The sequence below is a fragment of the Ixodes scapularis genome, unplaced genomic scaffold (genome assembly GCF_016920785.2).
Source record: "Ixodes scapularis isolate PalLabHiFi unplaced genomic scaffold, ASM1692078v2 PGA_scaffold0__279_contigs__length_252992795, whole genome shotgun sequence".
In the NCBI taxonomy this organism is placed as follows: Eukaryota; Metazoa; Arthropoda; class Arachnida; order Ixodida; family Ixodidae; genus Ixodes; species Ixodes scapularis.
The window spans coordinates 162,449,584-162,468,154 of NW_024609835.1; the positions used below are offsets into that span (position 1 = coordinate 162,449,584).

The window sequence follows — 18,571 nt, forward strand, 5'->3', positions numbered from 1 at the left end:
TACTTTACGCCTAACATTTACAATAACGCTCTATCCCAAACTGTGCAACTTTACATTTTTAATTAGCTGCAAAGAGGGCAGTCTTTAAACATGATACAGAAAAACAGTAAATTATGGGAAAGTGAAAAAGAAGCAACGTAACTTCGTTTTTTCGTTGTGTAAACATAATTACATTTGAACTTCAGAAAAACATCTCGTACATTTTAAAATGTTATTATGTGAACTCTCTAAATTTTATTCAAACGCAGTTGCAACGCTACGCGTCATTCGCATGACCTTATGAACGGTTTGTACATTTTGTAAGAACCGCGATTAAATAAACGTATACTTATTTCCCTAAAGGTTGATTGATTTTCCCCAAGAGATTACGTTTGTTTATCCTTTCAGTGGGTTCTTATCATACGTTTCGCATGAGTTGTAGTCTTGAATGAGAATAAAAAAAATTTAAACCGTTTAATTTTGCAGACATGCTTTAAAACTTGGAAAAGCAAGAATGTCCCTTAAATACACAGCTCGGGTTTCAAAAGTTTCCGGAAAATTTCCCTAATTAGGATGTATATACTACTGCTCCGATAGATGGTATTTTGTTATGCTATTGGTTTACTTCATTGCTTATTTTTTTAATGTAAAAGGTTCGCTTCCAGAGTTACAATAATTTACCTCAGAACTTTATTTCATGAGCTATATTCTTTATATGGTTTGCACGGAAAGAAGGAATTGTTATATTCTTTCTGGCTTTTAGTTCAGGTTAAATTATCAGCAACTTGAAAATGATGTTTGTGACCATTTTCGTATTGGGAACCTTCTTGCACAGCTCACAAACTTATCTAACCTCTCTTTCCTCTTATAAAAAACAATAAGCGAATTACATTTTTATAACTTTTTTAGATCTTACTTGTTGACTGTAAAAGCTAACCCAGGTCAGCGGTTTTCGAATATTGGCTCAAGACATTTAGTCGAAGCAAGCGGCTCATGAGTAACATTTTTTATATATGTGTATTTAAATGCTTTCGTAATGTAATCGCAAAAATCTTCGAGTCCCTCTTTAAATTCTCAATGAATAATGAATTCAGAAGGAACGATGACGAATTTTTAGTCATGCTTGGTCACACGAGTAATTACATAATTGGAAAGCTTCAGTTATCACAAGATATGTAGCGTTACACCTTCAACATGTACGCTTAGTTCGTTGTTAAAAGCAAGTGAGCTTCGACCAGGTTTCACATTGCCCCAGTTGCACACTTACAGTGCCCCTGATACAGCTACACTGCACGATCAGGGCCACCTTGGAGGCAAATTTGTTTATTGTGTGCTTGTTTAGGCAGCAAAAGTTATTTACCGTCATGGGTTTCCAGTCCCTCTACTCTACACGAGCTATTTAGACAGAGTAGTATAACAGCCAGCCTGGTGTCTTTAACGGACTTTCCGCAGCAGTGGCACAGGACTGCGCGCCGGTACGATCCTTCATCCAGATCAAATTAAGCAAGGGCAGAGATTGTACCCAGGATTTCTGCGCCGGTGCGTTAGTGAACGTGGCTATTCCTTAAGGCCAGTATGAGAAAAATTTAGGTTCCGTGACCGGTTTCGCGAGGAGAAACGTTCCTAGAGCCACCGGCGACTATTTGGAAATGCCGTCAGCAAGGATATCGACGCATATCCACTTAACTAGGAATCAACTATGACTTCAGTTAGTAGGAATTTCTGAACAGACGCAACTACGATATTCTGAACGAAACGTGCCCCCCTCGGCCACTGTTCTGGCCGATGTGTTTCCCCTTTTTTTATTTATTAATGTCGCATTCCTAGGCTATATAGATCGCAGTAAGAAATCTCACGTTAACAAATCGGAGGGTTAGTGCCTTTTATATTGCATAAAACACATTTTTGGCTGCATTGAAAATACGTCTAAGCTAGATAATGCAGTGATTATTCAGTCTTATTATTGTATATATGAGCAACCGCAAGTACTGTACGTTTGTTAAAAGGTGTCGTGCTCTAGACTGGGGGTGTGCGAAGCCGACGCTGCGGTATTGGATTGGCGCATGGCGACGGCGCGCCTGTGCAGCGCAGAGCACGCAACTCAAACGCACAGCGCTTGCGTTTTCGTTCATACGTAATACTAAAACTATCTATTGCAGACGTCGTACTACTGGAAGCACAAAAAATACAAAAATATTTGAACTCAAACAAACATTGTACTAAAAGAAGTATCGTTTACGCAGCCGGTACAATTTGTTCGTTTTGACAAAGTTCGTATGGAATAACTTTATGACTTTTTATATCACAAGCGGCGATTTTGCACTTGCCAAATACTGCAAGCTTCCTCGGAGAAATCGAGAGCAAAACGAGAGCTGCGACCAACATTTCCGCAACCAGCCTGCTGCGATTGACAAGGGTTATTATGTAAGGAACCAAACTCGGAACGTCTGCGAAAGTTGTAGGGTGCGGATGGGATGAATTGAATTTGGCATTGAATAAATCGTCGCTTTACTTTTCATCAATTTGGCGCTTTATTTTTTTTTCGTCGGGATACATATATTGCGGTCGTAGCCAAACCGGAATCACTGCTGTAACTCTAACTCGTCAAAGACGTTAAGGGGATAGAGGTGGTCTCGAAATGCGCGTTCTCTGCCATTTACTAACGTGTCCCACTGACTGTGCATGCACTCTCGCCCGAAGCATCGTATATACTTTGTGTTACTCTGGTAGAAGAGACGCTTTCTATTAAACAGTTTTTAATAAACTTAGGTTCATGAGTCAACTATATGAAATTGAGAACAGTTCAAACTTTCACGTCGAACTCTTTGCACAGAGAGAACATCCGTGTTTAGCTTTATAAGCAGGGCCGAATTCGGTGCGAAAACAGGTTCCTAGTTTCAGAATGTAAACACGGACTTCGAACACGGTCTCTGCTCAACCCCCTTTTGTCCATAATTGCCTTTCAAATGTAACTTTTCAACCAATACCCCACAGGAGTCAATATGGAAAACAAGCCCGTCTTGTAGCCTCGGGGGTTAAAGACTGGAGCAGAACGCGGCAAATTGTAAGCGCTAACACGGGCGGTCCCCAGAGAAATAACCAGATAGAGAGAGAGAGAGAGAGAGCAAGAGAAAAGTGGTTAAAGGGAGCATACACTATAATATGCGTGTTGGTTTTATAATAAATACCGTAACTATATTTGTTTTTAGGCTTTTGCGCTACTAAATCGTACTGTATCTTTGATGCCCCAAGTTGAGCCATAGAACGTGAAACATATTGGAAACATCGCACTTGTTCTTGAGGAAATCAATCCGAGAGCAGTTCAAATAGTTACTCACCATGCAAAAATATTTCAGAAACAAAAACCCGTTTCATTGATGGTTTATTGTTATTCGCAACACATTAAATGCTCATTAAAAGCATTGCGTAAGGGGAAATGGGTGCATTTAAACACATCCTAAATAAAGAACGGAACAGATACTAACACTCACAAATAATGCACAGGTGTCAATTAATTTTACACATGAAGTCAGTTGAAATATACACACTGAACATATAATTGAATTATGCCGAAAACCAACAATATTATACATAACATACAAAGTAAGTGTAATTAGAAAAGAAACGCAGTGGATATGAAACCACAATAAGATTTTTTTCAGCAAACAGTCTGGTCTTAGTAATGGTGACTGGATTATGGAAGGTTGTTTTATGCGTGGATGCTTCATGGCACAACTGAATTAACTAATGTGTGTGTTGAACCGGTGAGATTGTTAAAAGCTTCTGCAGTTTGTGGCGCCATGGGATGATTAGGCGCTTTCAGGAAATAAGAGTTTGTACTGCAAACTTGTAATATAACATGAGTTATACACGAAAGAGATGGTGCGGCGTGCTTCAAGTATAGGTAATGAGCACTTACGTTGGAGGAGAGACACACTTATTTTCAAGAAAAAGGATGATGCTATGAAGCGTGCTGTGCGATTTCGAACTGATTCGATGCGAGTGGTAGGTATTTCTATGGGGGCTACACATTGCTGATGCACATTCTAGTTTGCCTCGGACATATGTTTCGTAAGCCAATTTTAGGAGATGATCAAGGTCTATTTTAAGGTTACGTTTTATATATCTGAGAGTTCTGGATGCGTCATATGTTACTGTGGAAATATTGATGACCCACGAAAGGTTAGATGTGAAATAGACACCATGATACTTGTAAGATGAACATATACTTAGATAACGTGCCTAAAGTGTACGGAAGCTGAGATTGTATGTTTGCGAGTTAAGTCAACTCCCTGGCAATTTGGTTTATTTAGTAACAGTAGGAAAAATTGACACCAGTTATTATGAAGGTTCAAATCATGGTAAAGTAGTGAGTTGTCTTCTGGAGGGATTTTTTTTTTGTATAAAACACAGTCGACAGCGAAAAAAATGTACATTTGAGGGTGATGAATAGAAAGATAGTTAATGTAAATGAGAAATAAAAAAGGGACAAAAAAAAACGCTTCCCTGCGTAACGCCTGAAGATGTATCAGTAAATTCATACTGGTAATCAACACAAGCAGTGTACTCAAAGCGAATTGAGAGAAAGTTGGGAATCTATGACAGAGCTAGGGTATAAAAAAAAATCTTGAACAAAAGACAACAATAAGAAGCACGATAGAATACTTAAAGACAAAAAGAGGAATATTGCATCTTTTTGAGATTTAAAGTTTATACTAAGATGTAAATCATGAGTGAATTCAAGCAGTTGAGCCTCGAAGAAAACAAAATTACGAAAGCCTTACTGATGTTTGCAGAAGTTGTTAGATGCCAGATGTGATGAGACATGTGAAAATATTTATGTTCAAGTATCGTGCACACAACACTAGTTAGGGAGATGGGAAGATAGTTTCCTGGGAGGCGGCGATCTCAGAGTTTAAAAAGAGGAACAACCTTCCCATCTTCGACTCCTCTGGGATGTGGCCGGTGGAAAACGATTGTTCAAAAAGTATGTTGAATATTTGGCTAGATGTGCGCTTTGTATTTTAAGCACTTCAGAGTTAATTAAAGCGGAGTCAGCCGATGTGGTTGTATTCATATAGGTGATCTATAATGGCTTGTATGACTTGTGCTCATATGTGACATCACTAATAAAACTGTATTTTACATTATTTTAAGTAGGAATTATTTAATATCTTTAGGTGTGCAAAATAAAACATTGTTGTTTAAAGCAACAGGACAGATAACATCAGAAAAGAGTTAACCTTCATGGTCCGTCAGACATGTTTAGTGTGGTGGTTCGTTAAGAGCAGCCATTTTCCAGACTTTTCTGGGTTTGTATTTTCAGATAGATTTTATATCATGGCCATATATTCGGTATTTAAATTTTCAGAGGAGGTGAACACATAGTTTTGCAGTTGAGGCGAGCTTGTACCAAACAAGATCACTAGTGACATGTCAACCCTAAAGAACTTTTATTGTATGTAATTGGTTTTTTTTTTTTTTGTATTCGCATTATTTTAATTCTTCGGTTTGTTTACGTTGTTCTTTTTTGAAATCCTGCCATTGTCTGCTATATTTTCTCCAGTACTGCGAACCTGGCTTGATGACCCTTGGGACGAGGGTCATTTCCGCAGTCTGAATGGATGATCCACAAAGGCTGGATGGATAAGACCAGTGCCGCCGCCTTCTGCGCTCCCTTGAATCCGCACTTTTACTAGCCACAAACGCAAGAGCATCCCGAATCGCTACAATTCGTTCTCAGTGAATGAAGGGCTCGAGGCGGGTTAAAACTGTTTTTTTTTATTCGAGCTGCAAATTCTTGAGATCTTGAGGGTGCTTCGAAGAAAGAAGGAATAAAAAAAAAAAGTTAACAAGCCTTGATGCATATTTGAGTAATTCAGAGGTAGTCACTGCCTTTTGCAAATTTCTTTTATTGATATATCGATCCTGTCAGTTTTTCTTGAGAAACATTATTCAAGGTTTAATGAGTGCAACAAAAAAACTAGCATTTGAGGAAACAAGTAATCGATAACGAGTAAAGAATAAACATTGACTGAATATTTTCAAATTGTTTTCTGAAAATAGTTACTTAGTTCTACCGTTAAATAAAATTTAAATCCGAATTTAACTGTTTTTTTGTAATCTTTATTTAGTGGTATAATATTTAATAGGAGTCAGTTAACATATTTATCTTGTTCCAGATTACAATAGAGCCAATTGATCTTACGTTCATAAAAATCATGCAAACTGTTTTCCTTAAATAAAACAAAGAATCAGCATAATGACAGACAAACAATGGAGATTACGAAAGTTATTATTATACCTAGTTTTGGGCATGTGGTGGATTGCATTTTGACAACGACGCAAAATATTCATGGTGCAAAAGGCGTAATACTGAATTTTCGGTTCGAAACTAGCGAACTATATTTTTGTTCCGCCTCCTTTCTCCGTAGCCGGAGTGATGTGACCGCCCGACTGCTTCGGATAAATGGGTGGATCAATGGATATCGATCGTGCACTTTATAACAGGCAGTACCTTGAGCCACGTAGCCTTCAAATATGGCGAGGTGGCGCATGGAGCGCGTGTGCTTTGTAGTATCAATTTCTCTCGCTGTGTTGGCTCCCGCCCGGATCCTCCATGGAGATAGATTTTGCGATTCCGAGATCTACGCGTTTGAACATTTGCGGATCACTCGTGGTATTTGATTGCATTTCGCAAAAATTATTTTACGAGCTAAGCGAATGACTGCCACACAAAGCCAAAGGCTTGTTTTGTAAAGTCGTATCCCAACGGAAAGGACAAGAACGGACGGCTGATGATTTTTAGCGAGTAGATGTTACAAAGTATTGTTGCATATTTTCGTGTTTTTTTTTGCTAGTTTTTGAAATATATATCTATATTTTTTTAACGTTCGTGGCTTTTGCATTTGGGCGAAGCAGACGGATATATTGCACTTTGCCAGACAAGCAGCTGGCGATATCCTCTGCCGTCAGGATATTTTTCCAGCCGGCGTGAGTCTGCAGAATTTGTGGCTGCTTTTTCTGTGACGTCTTTTTTTTTTCTTTCACACGGCAGCATTTCTTCGGTGTAGGAATTGTAGTTGTGAACCCTAAACTTTTGCGCCATGGCTCCTACTTGTTTGGCACAAAAAGTCGGGTGATCCGTTTTTTTTTTTTTTTTTTTTTTTTTTTCAGGGGTGCATAAAGTACAGGTTTATTAAAGTTTATGCCCCCGCGAACCACGCTTTTTCGCATTATTCTTTAACAACCTTGATGCCTGCTTTTGCTTCATTGTAGGGTATTTTAATCGCGTTCTTGACTAGATGACGGACATCCGGGGCCCGGTACTGAAACAATCAGTTTGGTATGAACGCGAACAAAAGAGAGTCATGCCTCGTTTCGAGCTTAAAGGGGCCTTGCAATCATATTTAAGCGTCTACCTTTTTTGCGGTTTCCACGTCTCTCGGGGTTTGGGCAAGCCAACGGGCTCGGAGAGAGTAACTAAATATCAGTTCATCATATTTTAATCAGACGACGCGGAAACCTCCTCCACCCGCGGTACCGAAAGCTCGCAACATGTGACGTCTTTGGTCGTTGCCTTACTACTGGCCAGAGTCGCTAAATGCTTCTTCTCAGTCGAAACACAAAATATAAGTGGCGCGAATCGTTTCAATTATTTATGAAAGTAGTGTTTGTTCAGTATTTTAGATCAGAAAAAAACAAAAACAAATGCAGTTCATAAAGTACGGAAACAAGAAATGACCCGTCGACATACCCGCCACCGAGCGCTGGAAAGGGCAGCGCATACTAGAAAAGAGTGGTGGGATCAGGCGCCGACACGGAAAGGTCCCGGATGTACGCGGCGGTGCTCCGGTCGCTTACGGACCGGAGGATTCGACCAGCTCCGGGCTTTCCGAAGCCTTCGGCAAGCAGGTTTGTCTTGCGGTTTGACCGTTTCGCGGTATGGCAGCTAGGGTTGCCACCTTTACCCGAGAAAAAAAAAACCGGCCCTCAAACCGGCGGGGGGGTGGGGGGGGGGGGGGGTATATATTTTTAATTCTAGGAGATTGAATTTGTGTTCAAAGGAAGATGCAATGTTCGTATTTGACAGGCAGTGAAATTTATTGTAACGAATGATTTCCTAGAGAGGAATTAGTATAATGTACATGTACACAAATACACAGCACTCAGCTCAATAATATGTGCAATTATATACCCTCTTTAGTGAAAAATAAAGTGATTTCTGACAAACTTGCCGCGCACAGCAGATGGAGAACCAACTAGTCTGCTCATTGGCATAAAAATATCAGATAGAGGAATAACATTTCTACTAAAAGTGATTAAGGTTTTTGTTGCTGCTCTCAGAAACCATTACGCTCGTGTAGACTGAGGGCAAATTCATATTTTTTTTTAAAGTCGCCAGCTCGGGGTTTTGGACGAGTAGATCACGTCTTTTCAAATAAAATCAACATTATTTATGACCTTGAGCCAACGGTGCCCCCCAAAAAAAGCTGCCAGAGGCAGCTCGACAAAGTCTGGTGCCCGTCTCCAGTTTGGCAGTACGACAGTTTGGCAGTACGAGAGATAAGCTATGTACAAGGTGGAGAATACTCTATGTAATCGAACAATCAAAAGCGCCTCTTTGAAATAAAACATTTATTAATCTATGTTAAAGAAAATACAAAATCCACATAACGTCTTGTGACACAAACAACGTACTACAGATACAAAAATGCAAAATTCACATAACCGCTTATGACAGCTCTAGAAACAATATCCTACCAACACAAAAATGTAACATGCTGCCTCGCCACTCTCAGACCCCTTTCGAGAAATTGCGATTACTTGGTCCCCATGTGCGGCACTGAAAAATAATCGCACGTACTTCGTCCATAAAATGCTCTTCGCGCCTAAATCCACCAAACCAGTGGCATTACTTTTGTTAAAAAGTATACAGTGCATATGCCGCAGTGTATCAAATAATATCATATATAAATACACGCGCAGTAATATGCAATACACAAAACAACGCAAAAAAAACAAAAAAGGGTACCATTTTTCATGCTCGCCTTTTTTTTATATGCGGAACTTGAATGTATATTTCGAATTCGGATAGCTGCTCGGATGAGCTGCTTGTTTTCTCTCGCCATCTTTAGAAAGTCTTCACAGCGGTACACCAAATTGTACCGCACACACAGCTCCGCTTTAACCATTGGGACGCTTTGCTGATTTCTCTCGTCCGTCCACAAGTTCCCCATCGCGCTAAAAACGCGTTCCACAAACGCGTTGCTGATAGGAATGGAGAGAACATGCTCCATTAGGTTATGCAAATGGGGGCACCTTACCTCTTTCAAGAATTTGAGCCAGATCGAGCTCGATTTTTCGTCGTGTCCTAGAAATCCAGGTAGAGTATCCCTCAAAAGACAAAGCTCCGAGTACAATTCCTCGCCTTCCTCTTCAAAGAAAATGTCAAAAAGCTCCCCCGCATTCAATACGACTGACATGCTGGGTGCACCTTTACGCAGATCCAATTCGGCGAGCCCCTTAAATGGGGAATTCTCGAAATCAAACCAGTTTTCAAGATACGCAAGGGCCCTGTCACAAACATTCACGAAGTCCAGCATTGGAGCCTGTACGCCCGGAATGATTTAAAGTCACTGATTAACCTTGATACCGAAGAACATATCATCCTTCTGGTTAATCAGGTGTTTCCTGAGCTTAGTCATTACAGCGTAAAGTTCTGTCGTTGATTGATGGCAATGATTCATTGTTGAATTGCAAAATTCAACAATGAATCTTTGCAATGATTCATTGTTGAATGAATCATTGCAAAGAACGAGTGCATGAACAGCAGGTAGCACTCCGGAAGCGTGATACACCCCGAAAATCCATAACCTTGGTTTATGGATTTTGGTTGCCAATAAATATACAGATTATTTGTTCGCACTCCTCCTCGCCCTTACTCAGAAAGTAGGACTTGATGGGAGCCCAGTTCTTAATCAGTCTGTCTAAGACCGCAAACAAACTTAACCAACGGACAGAAATATGACCCAGCACTTTGCTATATTCCAGATCACAGAAGTCGAAAACGTTTTCAATTTCTCTACTCATTTTGACCTAGGAGAAAACTCTTTGAAGACCTTTAGTACAAGGGCTTCCACATCAAACCTTAAAGACTTCACTGCGTGCTTGACAGCGTTGTGGACTACATGGCGATTACAATTGGCCTCCAACAAGTGCGGCTGATCTTTCTGCATCTTCTGGAAAACAGAGTTGTGTTTCCCATAATTCACAGAAACGTTATCCGCGCTACACGCTACAGCTCGCTCTAAAGGAAGATCCACCTTCTCCAAACTTGTTGCGGAGAGTTCGCAGATGCCGCTGGAAGTCTCGTCCGCCTGCTCACAGAAGTCAATGAGAGCGTCCGTTACACCGGCACCATTCACGTCATAGTCGCGCGCGGCGATGGGGAAAAGTTTCCTATTTCCTTGTTGGAGGCGTCCGTAGACAGTGCAAACGGAAGGCTGCGGCCTGCTGGGCGAAGTTGCTCGACTATGCACTCCACTGCACAAGCAGCCAGGACAGCTTTCACAAGGTGTTCCATCTTCGTTCTTCAATGTCGCATTCTGCAAGCGACGTCTGAGTCCGGGAAGACTTCTGACGCTAACTGGCTGCCATAATCCAATGACAGGTAACTGTAGTTGTGCTTGATGTCGTGGTATATAGTGCCCAGTTCTGCAGCAGTCACCTTATCTTCTGCGCTAGAAGTCGCTGGAGCGAAGAACTTCGTGAGCGCAACCGATTGTTTCGAGGCAAGGCTCTTCTGCTTATGTTTCTGCCTTGACGCGTGATGCTTGACAGTGCTAACGCCATCAAATTTCACCATAAACGTGTTTGAGCATAAAGTAAATCTTGCAACTGTGGCATTCTCGTCCACGGGCAGGAGCCAACTCTCGTACTCGAGTTCAGATCACCAATCTTTCCGGAACACGCACTGACGTAATTTTCGCTGTTTCGAAGGCGGAGAATTCGCGCTCATGATGCAAAAAAAAGGAAGCGCGTAACCACTGATGCAGATTTTCGCTCTCCCAATGATCAGTATACTTGAAGAGATTTTGCTTCCAGCATTTATGGGCACAACATAAAAAGTAGTTCACAAATAGCGTGGAAGTTTTGGTGATGGACGTCGGGAACACCTCTGTACAAAAAAATTGCATCGCTCCGCATGGTACTGCCCTTCAAGACCCAATCTCCAATAGGATATAGCAGAAAACGGGTAGCTTTGCCCTCGGTTCCGCCTCAAATGCCATCTGTGTTTAACTTCCCTTTACAAAAAACAGACACGTCTCGTGGCACGTAATTATTTTATGGCAGCCATTTGGAAATAGTTAGAAAGCAAGCCAGAACATAGCAGCACATATAGATGCTCTGAAAGTGTTCCGAAAAAAAACGACAATGTCGGCGTCTTCCTTTGATCCTCTGCAATGGCTCCACTGCCAGTGCACGGTAGCACAGACAATGAGTCAGCACTCAACGTGCGGCTCCTATTGCGCAAATTTTCTGTCCCTTTGGAACGCACGCAGGCCACCAAGTAATTCCAGCTGCGAGAGCCGCGCATCCCTTCTCAGACATCGTCGGCGCGTGTCTGGGTTGGCACGCAAGCAATTAACTTTGGTTATCCCCTTATGCTCTCGCAAAGCTTTCCGAAGAGGAAAGAATAGCGAGAACAAAAGAAAAACAACTATGGAGGTCTGAAGGGAAGGGAAGGTCACTTTTGGAACACAGGCAGCCAAGAAAGTAACAACAGCTGCGAGAGACGCTCAGCTCTTCCTAGACATCGTCGGCGCGTTTCTCTGGTCTCGGCACTTATACAATTAAATGGAGAACGAAGAGGGAGGGGAAAGAACGACGAAGATCTGAAGTAACAACAGCAATATTACACCGTATGTAGTGGAAGGGGAAAGCTTGGGGAAAGCGCATACGCCGCCCGTCACAGTGGACGGATGAAGCGCCGTGCGTGTCGTTGTCAAGATGCCGATAATCGTTAAGAAAACAAACACCTCCCAGAAGGCTCAGCTATCCGGAGGGCCTGTTGCCGATTTGCCTGCCGTCGTCTTGCTTGTTCTCGCTTTCCCTAATTTTCCTGCTTTCCAGCTTGCCACCGCGCTTCCGGTGGTCGTTTCGTTTTGTGTTGACCGTACCCCTCTTCCGCGCCTCCCCCCCCTGTCTCAGGGAGTTCTCATGCCGCGCTCGCCCGCGTTCTTTCTCTAATCGAGTGTCCTCACGGTGTTTGTGTAATTTTAAAATGTTTTTATTTTCGCCGACAAATATTTATCGTCGCAGTCGAATTTTCGCCTAAAGACCGCTGAAAAAAAATGAGCTAAAACCAATCGCGCTTGGATGGCTCTCAAAAAACCGGCCAATGACGGCCGGTCTTACCTATCGACCGGCAACCGGCCTGCTGTCTAAAAAACTGGCCGGGCCAGTCAAAAACCGGGCAGGTGGCAACCCTAATGGCAGCGCGAAGTGGCTCCCATTCTGAACTGATATTTACCCCGTGTTTCCTGTCACTTGTAGCCAATGAAGTTTCATGCCGAATTAGTGTTTAATCGCGCAGCAAATGCAATGAGAGCCGCTCTGGCTGTCCACTGTATACAGCCTATCCAGAACATGCTTTAGTGGCGCCCTCTCGCGCCGTCGACACGGAATGCGGCAGCCGTGAGCGCTTGCTGAGCACACTACCCCCTCCTCTAGTTCACATTCACTCAAGCAACCAAGGACGTCATGAAGGAGGTTATTTTTGCTTGTTTTTGTAATTTTAATTTGTTTAGAACTTTTAAAATAAATCGAAATTCAAGAAAAGAAATGATTCATCAAGTTACTACGTTCAGTGCGCTCAGGTTCAGGGCAAATTAAAAACCAGTAAAAAAATTCTTGTAAGGACTCTTTGAGGATGCATGGTCATTCCATCTTGGCGCCAGTTTTCAATCCACATGGAGCGACGACAGAACCAGCTGCCGCTTAGATCGAGTTCACGTGCCGCGTCGGTTGACCACGACGGTCACGTCATGCACCGCGGTAGTTTTTCCGCCGACTCCAACTCGCATCTCGGATCATAGCCCCGTCCTTTCGCTCTTTCTTTTACCCAAATCAAGCGGCATGCGTCCTTGCCGTCTGGACGTTCGAGTTTTGTACAATGAATATGCCAAGAGGGCGCTGTCAAACCTAATAAAACAGACTCTTTTTCTAATGCGCCCGACTTCGCTACGTGGGACCACCTCAAGCGCACGTGGCGGGATTTATCCTCCATGCAGGGGTGGCACCATCGAACGGACCGGCGAGCGCTCCCTCAGGATAAGATTCCCCGTGCAAGCATTGTCCGGAGGTGTGGCCTAGCCAACTCACTTATGCAAACGTACTTGGCACAACTTCAGCAACACTACCAATGTCTGCTCCGCCATGATACAGCCGCTTTCACGATTTCTTGGGTGAACCGTTGTCCAACGACCCATCCCAAAATCGCGCGTTACACCCGGCGGACGCTGCAGCGGCGTTCTAGCACGCCTTTGTAAAACCCTGCCCCTGTTCCGTTGATAAGCACCTCTCCAGATGAAATCCACCTTCTAACGTTCGCCTCCCCCTTCAGGGCTTTCGCGCAAGCAGAAGATGGGTCTAGCCAAGCAGAACTGATCGACCACCTATTTCTTTGTGGGCTTCCTAGAGTTCCCGACGACATTGGTCCAGCCTTAGAACAGGCCCCTAACCCGGCGGAGCTTCAACACGTCATTTTGCAGATGAAATCAGGCTCGGCGTCCGGACCGGACCGTCTGATAACATAATTTTATAAAATAATTTTTGCCTTTTTTTTGCACAAACTTTGAGGCATTTTACGTGTTTTCTTTGAGGAACAGTGCCTTCCGCCATCCTTCTGGCCTCCTTCCCGCTTGGTCAAATAGTCCTTCTCCCCCAGGAGGGGGGCGCCTTGGAGACCCGGGTGCCTGGCACCTAATTACGTTGATGAACGCGGAATACAAACTTCTGACCAGTTTTTTTTCGTTGTGGTCGCAGACCGTACTCCCAAAATTGACTAATCTGCGTCTGACATTCCCGGTTCCAGGTAGCGCCATCCATTCCCTGGGCGCCCTTACGCGGGATCTCGTAAAGTACGCGCAAGCCGGACAGGCACGCGGTCTGCTAGTATCACTTGAAAAGGCCAAGGACTTCGATCGCGTGGAACACAAATATCTGTTTAGGCTGTTGGGCGTTTTCGGATTACTTCCCAAAAAAGTTTTCTGATCGCGGGTCTCTACAACAATGTGCAAAGCGAATTATTTGTCGATGGAATCCCTGCCGGGCACGTTTCCCGGTTATAGGAGCCAGCTCCGAGAAATGAAATAAATTTCTTCTCTTTCTAAACTCGCTGCCCGAGCTTCCTGAGGCGCGTGAATATAAAGGAATATATATAAAAAAAAAAAAAAGTCACGCGGGGCGTTCGCCAGGTGCCCTCTCTACCCACTCCTTTTTTTGCTCAGTTTAAAACCTTTCCTTCGGGGACTTGAGAGAGCCGCGAACGTTCGTAACCTACAGCTCTCAGGGACGGGTCAGGTCAAGGCGACCGCGTACGCTGACAATGTGACGCTCTTCGCCCGTGATGGCGACAGTGTTCTGGGGGCGCTTCAGGTTTTCGCGAACTAGGCGGCTCTGTCCAGCGCAGCGCTAAACTCCACCAAGTCAAAGATTGTTTGCATTGGCGATCCCCCGCGGGATTCCTTGCCGCTTCACGTTGGCCCAAGCGTCATAATGTTGGAGTTGTTCTTTGATAGAGACGGCGTGGCACGCGAGACATGGTCGGCTCTTGCGCGTGGCCTAGACTCGCGCGCAGAATAGACCTGGGTATATGCCTTCCCAATGGCCGTACAGCCTTAATTGACACAGTTAGTGTTTTGCAATCAACGCTGGTATGCCGCGCGCGTGGCTTCAACGCCCTCTCCGTCTGTATACGCCAGGCACGCACTGCTCTCGTGTCCTGTTTTTGGGCAGGCAAGACGGCGCTGGTGGCTCGTCCCGCCCTCAGCCTCTCTCGAGAGCACGGTGGCTGGAGCGTCTCTCGTATCAAACTGACAGCGTCCACCCGAGCTCTCAAGACACTCTTAACAATACTCGATGACGCGGACAACCTTGACCGTCCGATGGCGGCGTATGTTTTCGGGACATTGAATAGTGACCTGGAACCCTCACAACCGCCTCTCAGTGGAGCTCGTGTTGAGACGGCTTTCCTCTTCCTGCAGAGCTGCTATTCATACTGTCAGGCAGTTCCGCCGCCATGTATCAGAAGACGACACTGTTGAGGCTCCGGCGTCTCGTCTTGTTGAGATCGTCTACTCGTCTCAGTTTCCGGCGCCAGTGCCGGGACTTGGGCTGTCTTAAATGGCGCCACCCCTCCCCCATGGTAGCCTGTATTAAGCAGTGTGTGACTTCCTGTGTAAGAAAGATTGGGGAGTCTTACCAACCAAGGGCCGTCTTCACCGCTGGGGTTTGGTCAATGATGTTAAGTGTCCCAACTGCAGCGCAGTGGAAACCAACGTCCACGTTATAGCGCAGTGCGTGGTGGCGCAGATTTTCTGGCTCCTTGTTGCGCATGCCTTCCTTGATGCTGGTGCGCGCCCTTATGACAGTCAGGGACGTCGTTCCCGAGGGGATTTTGCTTTCCTTGCAATCGCGCTGGCCGAATGGGCCCTGTGACGCAACCATTGCTCCTCTAAGTTGCGGGGCGTTGCCAACGGCGATGTGGCCACTTTTATGGCGTCTGCGACGCGAGCTGGCCACTTTTTTTGGAGTGTGAGCTGTTCCTCCTTGGGGTGTGCGAGTTTTTGCGGTGCTGGTCGTGCCACTACTTGACGGTGCTCAACGGCCAGGTACTTCTCACTCGCCAGTCCTTGAACATCTTGTAATACGGGCACTCTGTTGTACCGCCTCGCCGGCTGCGAGAGCCCGAGGGATCATTGTGCCGCGTAAACTTAGTTTGGTGCCGATAATGCATCACCTGTGAATGTGTAACATTATAAAAATTCGCAATGGTTTGCAAATACATTTTATTACCCCTTCTCTTGTGTATGTTTTGCGTCAAAATGGCTGATTAAAACCAAAATAAAAAGGTCACAGTGGACGACGTCAAGTGCGAGACTCCCGTATTAATACAAACAGCGTTGCATTTCCCCGAATGGCCGCTGCGGGAGGAATGGCGGAGTTGCGATCACCATTAGTTCGGTTCTGGCCCCGGTGCTACTTTTTAAGAGCAGGCTTTATGGCAGTTTGCCAGCTCAGTTGTTCTAGTACGTTAATCCCAGTTTAGAGAACGCTACGCCTGCTCGTACCGGCTCTGGCGCAGGCACTTTTGCCTGTCGCAAATAGCAAGTTGCCGGCGATCGCTGTCCACCTTTCTGGATTCTCAAAGAAGTTCGCCGTGCGCACTTGAAAAATCCCTCACGAGAAAGCAGACATATTTACTCAAGAAAGTAATTAAGTTACTGAGTATTAATCTCCAAAATACTTTGAGTACAGGTGAATCTACTCAAACAGAAGGTAAACGAGTAAATTACTAACTATCATAGAAAGTAGCAAATAACTTTTAAAGTAACTTTCATATTTTAAGGGGAACAAAAAAGTACACATGTCTTGCTCCGTTTGCAGAATTCTCCTAGCCAAATAGAAAGTGGCTTGTGTTTTCACTGAAATGGTTTTATAGCAGGTCTTGCTTCTGTGTGCCTAATTGTTTTGTACTTTTTTGCTTGTTTTTTAGTCAATGATGTAATGCGGATGTGTTATTTGTAATATGTTTAGCACTGTCTGAGGTTGACTTTGAGGTGTTTGCTTCTTTTATAGTTTTGCGTAAAGTATTTCGGAAATGTACTTGAAATACAAAGTGAATTAGAGGTTATGTACTTCAAGTAAAGTAGGAAGTACACCTGGTGCAATGAACTTGAATAACTAAAGTACTCTACAATGACAATGTACTTTCAAAGTAAAGTACACGTACTTCTTAACACATTCTTTCATGATGCCCTTTCTTCCTCTAACCAGTATTTTTTTTTTCAAATGGTATGCATTTCGTAAGGGGTAATCAGACATGCATCTGTTTTTTTGCTAATGGCGGTAAATATTGGATAAAGTCAAGTCGCAAAAGAGCAGCCATTTCACTCTCGCTGGCTAAATATTTAACACAATCAGCTTATTCGGCACTTGTTTGCATTGGTCTTGCAACTGCCATTACTTCACTCAAAGAAATGATTAGATGAACTTTTAACTCCAGAGTTGTACTTTCTTCGGAAGGTACTAAAAAAAATAATTTAGGAAAGACACATGCTCAGAGAGTGTACTTCAAGTAAAGTACAAGTTCTTTTAAACCTACTTAGAATGTAGTACCTTAAGTACCATGCACTTTAGGTATTTCCCAAGACTGCTTCTTTATTATTATCATATTTATCTAAAAACACTTGGAGAAGTACTGAGGTTTTCAAACGATCTTTGCATCTCGGAAGACTTGCATTATCTGAGTTTTGGGAGGAAAGACAACGCAAAAAAGATGACCTTTGCGTTGCCATTTATCCCGCGATTCTTCAAGTAGAGCACAAACTAAAGGGAGCACCTGAAGTTGGGTGTTGCACTTTGTTGCCTCCTTTAGTGAGGATGCATCGTGTGCACCTCTTGAAGGGGGCGAGGGTACCTACATCGGGAAAAAGAAGGAACTAGCCCTTCCTTTAGATGCGTCAAATCTCTTCAAACTTCGTGACAAAAAAAAGAAAACAGTTTCGGCACTAATTATGTAGTTACTCGCTCTCATTTGTGAAGTGTCTCCTCTCCCCGCGCCCCGTAGCAGAATTGTGCCAGAAAGGGGCCCGTGAAACTTTTAGGGGTTTTTGAAACCTGCAAACTATCAACCCACCTGCGCAACATGCTTCCCTCTCTTTGGAAAGATCAGCTGATCTTCGAAACTTTTTTTTTTCTGTGCGTAATGGTGTCTATTAAAAAAAAATCTACCTCTAAAATTCGAAAGTAGTTTGTAATCTGCGTAGAAGCCACTCTGAAAAAGTAACTAATGTAAAATACTCATTATCGAAATACAATGTCATTGAAAGATACTAAACTACTCAGAAAAGTGGTTAAACTGCAGTTCCTTGAGTACAGTATCTAAACAACATTCGAGTTTTTGATAATGTCGCTGCGTTGGCGGCCACCATTACACACTCAGACCCCGGTTCGTCTTGTCTTTCTTGACTTTAGCCATGCCCTTCGCGTCCACTTCCAGTGAAGTCCGGTAAACGAGAGTGGCTTCTGGTAGAACTTTCAGTGAAGCCCGATACGTCTTGTTACCGAGAGTGACTGGCTGCTGGTTAAACTTTCAGAAAAAACTGGTAAACCACGCTGGTTTTACATGGTGCAGGTGTAACAGCGCTTAGCAACGATGACTAGGAGAAGGAACACAAAACACATGACGAGGGCTGCACCATATTGTGCATTCCTTCTCTTAGTGTTTGTTGTTTTGCGCTGTTACAGCTACACCATGTTAAACTTCCGGCAACCAGCCTAGCTCTCTAACTTTTTACGCTGTTTT

At 43.7% G+C, this 18,571-nt stretch overlaps 1 pseudogene; it reads right to left on the reverse strand.

The window, feature by feature from the left end:
• Positions 1-9,686, reverse strand: part of LOC121047111 — a 78,817-nt pseudogene extending 69,131 nt beyond the window's left edge.
• Between the last annotated feature and the right edge of the window lie 8,885 nt (positions 9,687-18,571).